The 4,976-nt window shown below is 37.1% G+C and overlaps 1 non-coding gene across 1 annotated transcript; it reads right to left on the bottom strand.

Annotated features, from left to right (window-relative positions):
- Positions 1-871: 871 nt before the first annotated feature.
- Positions 872-978, bottom strand: LOC146914938 (small nucleolar RNA R71). Its single transcript, XR_015017026.1, has one exon. It is a non-coding gene; the product is annotated as a small nucleolar RNA R71 (small nucleolar RNA).
- Between the last annotated feature and the right edge of the window lie 3,998 nt (positions 979-4,976).

Here is a 4,976-nt window from a genome sequence, read left to right as displayed (position 1 = left end):
GTCTTTAGAAATTAGTGTGTAAACTATGAAATTAGAAGTTTAGGTTTTGTCTAGTGAAGGATTAGTTATTAAGATAAACCAATGATCCTAAGGCCCTTTTATTGTTATTGTTTTTACCTTCAGCAATCAAATCCTTTCTAATCAACTTTCTCTCCTCTAATCATACATTAAAAGTTAATTAAGTTGAACAACTCCCTAGCGGAACGATACTCTACTTACTACTATTACTTCGATAGGCCGTGCGCTTGCGGTTTGGCTCTATCAAGTTTTTGGCGCCGTTGCCGGGGAGTTAACTAATTTGATTAGCTTTTTCTTAGTGATTAGAACTCTCTTCTTCTTTCTCTTTTCTTTTTTCTTTTTATTTTTAACTTTTTATTTTTTTCTGTCATTGTTAACTTCTTGGGTTCTCAATTTTTTTATGCGAAAAACCAGAAATCAAGTTGTAATAATCAACGAGATCGAAAGGTATTTGCATAGACGAAAGAGAGACGCACAAAATAACACCGCCATGGCCAATCGCACTCTCAAAGAGTATGCAACGCCGTCTACGGCTGAGCCACAAGCTGTTATTGTGTACCCAACGGTTGAGGATGACAACTTTGAAATCAAGCCTGCCCTACTTAACTTGGTGCAGCAAAACCAATTCTCGGGATCCCCCACTGAGGATCCCAATCTTCACATCTCTGTTTTCCTACGAATTAGTGGAACCATAAAGGAGAACCAAGAAGCCGTAAGACTTCATCTCTTTCCCTTTTCCTTAAGGGATAGAGCTAGCGCTTGGTTCCATTCCCTCGAAGTCGGTTCCATTACTTCATGGGATCAGATGAGGCAAGCATTCCTTGCCCGTTTCTTTCCACCATCTAAAACCGCTAAACTTAGAGACCAAATCACGCGGTTCAATCAAAAAGATGGGGAATCTCTCTATGAGGCGTGGGAGCGTTTCAAAGAAATGCTAAGACTTTGTCCCCACCATGGCCTAGAGAAGTGGCTTATAGTCCACACTTTTTATAATGGCTTGTCCTTCTCCACTAAGATGTCTGTCGATGCAGCTGCAGGTGGAGCACTTATGAACAAGAACTACACGGAAGCGTATGCCCTAATTGAAGACATGGCTCAGAATCATTACAAATGGACCGACGAGAGAGCCATCTCTAGTTCTTCACCCTCCAAAAAGGAGGCAGGTATACACGAAGTCTCTAACTATGATCACCTTGCTTCTAAAATTGATACACTAACTGAAAAACTTGAAAAATTCAATGTTAGTGTGTTATACCCTAATTTTGGACCTAAAAATACTAATCAATCTTTCCTTTCTTGCATTTCAAGTCATTTGATATGTCTCTGATTAATTGCATCTCTCTCTGCATTTTATTTCAATATTGTTTGCAAAATTCACATGCAAGGGTATTTTAGTCATTTCCTATGTCAAATTTCTCTCAGTCTTTCAAAATTTTGTTTGAGTCCTTTCAAGTAGTGTGAATAAGTCTCTGTTTCATTCTATGTCAAAATCCATTTTAAAAATTGCATTTGAAGTCATTTTTGAGTCAGTTTTGCCCCTAGGGGCATTTTAGTCTTTTCATGTGTTAACGCCCTGTTTAAATCCTAAAAATTGTCTCTGAGCCTTTTTATTTTTGCTTGTATGAGTCTTTGATTCAATCTCTGTCAAAAATCCATTTTTCAACTGCATCTGAGTCATTTTTAGTCGTTTTCAGCCCCAGAGGCATTTCGGTCATTTCACACGAAATTTCGGCAGAGAGGTACTTTAAAGTACCTCATTTAGGCCATTGGTTCGTTTTAGTCCGTTTTGTCAAATTTTAGACGTTCCACTTTACGTTTAGTCAAATTACCATTTTTTATTCCAATTTTATTTTTAGTTTTTTTTCTAAGTCCTAAAGTTCCTAAAATTGCACTTTGGTCCGTTATGTTATTTTATGTTAGACTTTCTTAGGTCAAATTTCGTCTAAGTCCTTTTTTGGTCAATTACACTTTAATCCCCAAAGTTCCAAATATTGCAAGAAAGTCCATTTTTGTCCAGGTCATCTTTTTTTCTTAAGTTTTTTTATTTTGCAAGTTGGTCCCTTTAATTCTCAAAATTGCAGGATGATCCCTGAGTCCAAAACACAGTAAAGCCGAAGCCAGCTAAGCCAAAAGTCCACATGTCAACAATTCATTGGTCCAATATCACACTTGGCAGCCTATAAATAGGCCACATCACCCAGTACAGTGCAGAATCAATCATTCAGCGCCAACTCATCAAAAAGTCTCAGAAACAAATCATCATTTTCTCTCTCTATTCTGTTACGATCAAAACCTCCAAAACTCAAGAACACCGAAGAACACAAACCCTAATTTCTATCAATGGCGATGAATTTGAAGCAGTTCTCAGAGATTCATTGAAGAATCTTCATCATCGAACTCTTGCTTCTGCAATTCGAAGCTCAAGTTCATCACCTAGGTGACAAACCTGAACGATCACAGAAGCGAGGTATAAAGAGTGAGAAGAAGAGAAGATCGAAGCGAATTCTGAACCAGTGAAGCAGAAAGAAAAAGAATAACTGATTTATTTTCAGTTCGAGACTTACCAGAAGCTTCGCAGGATCTAATTGTTCGAATCTCCAAACAAAATCAGGTAAACGTCCAAATCCTTCTCGTTCTTGCTTCAAATCATCATCGAAGGATTAGAAGTGAAAGTAAACGGTGAATCAAAGTGAAAACTCCAAAAAGATTCGAAAAGTTTGAAACGAAACCCTAAAATGTGAAATCACGAAGGTTCACCGTTTATTTTTCGAATCATAGCTTAAATTCGTCACCAGCGTAGAAAATAAGACAAGTTAGGGTTTAGTTTCAAGAAGATCTGAAAAAGTTTGAAAACCCTAAGTGCCGTAAGTTCAAGTCCGATCTATTCCGTTTTCATCACAATTTCATGAAAATAACCGTAGATCCGTAAACAGGGGAGGAAGACGAATGTTTCTGTATAAAAAGTTTGAAAAAGTAGCATCAGATCGTCGGAGAAGATGAAGATTCATCGGAATCTTCATCTTCCTCCGCCGTCCTCCGCCGTCCTCCCCAGTTTCCGGCCAGGTCAGAGTCTTAGAGAGAGAAGAGAGAGTCTGAGAGTTAGAGAGAGAAAAGAATGGGACGAATGAGGCTTGGACCGGCCTCTTGGAATATATAGAGGGATTGAACCAGACCGGTTCACCTGAACCAGTCTGGTTCATCCCTGAGCCTTCGTCCTGACCGTTGGATCTGGTTTTGATTTGCATGTGTGGTCCTGATTTGCTATTGTTGTGTGTCCCTCTCAGCTTACCATGCGCTGCACGCTCCTAGCCCTTGGATCTAGGGTTTTGATGCAGTTGGATCAATCCAACGCTTCTGAGGCGTTTGGATAGTCCAAGATCCATCAAGACTTTGGGCCTGGGCTTGTGTTACTGCAGATTTCGTTTTCCTCATGCATCTTTGCTATTTCCTAACACTGTTTTGCTTTTTACACCTCTGTTCATGATCAAAATTACTTGGAAAATTCTATAAATTTTTGTACATGTTCTTGTTAATTTTTGTGGTGTTTTTATGCATTTTGTTTACTGAAAATCTTGATGAAAAATATTATTGCATTTTCTTGCTTTATTTCCTTAATTGTTTGAAAATTCATGAAAATTTTGTCCAAATTCTATTTCAAATTCTTGATAATTGTTTGTGATACATGTTAGATGATTTTGTGGGTTTATTGCTACTGTTTGTGTTTGATTTTACTGCATGCATGTGAATCTTGATTAGTTACTTAGCTTGCAAGGCATTGTGTAGTTAAATAATGCAAATATGCTTAAAATTTGCTTTAAGTTGCCAAGTAAATCATGTTGCCTTAATTCTCATTCCAAGACCTGATTCTAAACCTTTAAAATGTATTGGAATGTGAGAATTATAGGTCATATGGTTCTTGCACTCTAGGAACAAATTTTAACCATATTTGCACTCACTTTCTATCCTTTATGTTCTAGTGTTTCTCTTGCTTTACTTCCTTTGATATTGTCATGTGCTACTAACTCTTTTCATTTCATGTTTCATCATCTCATAAGCATCTCCATTTCATCCCATATTCATCTCTATTTCTTTCTTGCAATTTAATTTGTACCAAGGTTAGAATGTAAACACTTAGGGGTTTTGTAATATTCTTCCTTTATGCACTTTTAATTTTCTTGGCAAAGAGGCCATAGAATGTATCTAGGGTATGATGTAAAGGACAATGGACTCTAATGATGTACACCGACACAAGCACCGACACATGCACACACATCACTATATAGTTAGAATATGCATGTTTAGATGTATGTTTAGGATTGTATGTTTAGATGAACGCCTAGGACTTATACTTAGAAAAAACCAATTTTCAAACAAAGGTGAACAACTTCACTCAAGCATTTTTCACAATAAACCTTGGGGTCAAAACCCCATTGATTTTCCTTGTTATTTTCTTAATCAAATTTCAACAAACTTTAATCATACTTTGACTGGTTTTTTGCAAATGACTAATCAAACCCCACTCTTTTCTAAATCTCATGCCCTTGAGGCCTCTTTCTATTCTTCAAATTCCAATTTTCAAACTTAAAACCAACCAACAAAAACAAAAACATTTTTGAGAGAGAACTACGGTGGATTTGATCCCTTAAACGGGTACGTAGGCAAGGAACAAAATTCCTTCAATTCAAATAAAATAAAAATCCAAAAACATTCTTCTCCCTCCAATTCTTCACTTAGAACATTCTTAGGTGTAAATATCATTTCAAAATAGCATTTAAAAATAAAGCGCGCGCGTAGAAATTAAAGACGGTTCCTATAGGTTACTATAGTCGTTATGGGTGCCTAACACCTTCCCGTAGCGAAAACAACTCCCGGACCTCGATTCTCAAGGGTTTTGCTTACTTTTTCCCTTCCCAAGAAAAAATAAGATATCACCGGTTTAAAAGGTTCAAACGTAATCA

The sequence above is a fragment of the Medicago sativa genome, chromosome 6, assembly GCF_051527215.1.
Source record: "Medicago sativa cultivar Bolivia chromosome 6, Bolivia_mono, whole genome shotgun sequence".
NCBI classification, from domain to species: Eukaryota; Viridiplantae; Streptophyta; class Magnoliopsida; order Fabales; family Fabaceae; genus Medicago; species Medicago sativa.
This window is presented reverse-complemented; position numbering and strand designations above follow the sequence as displayed.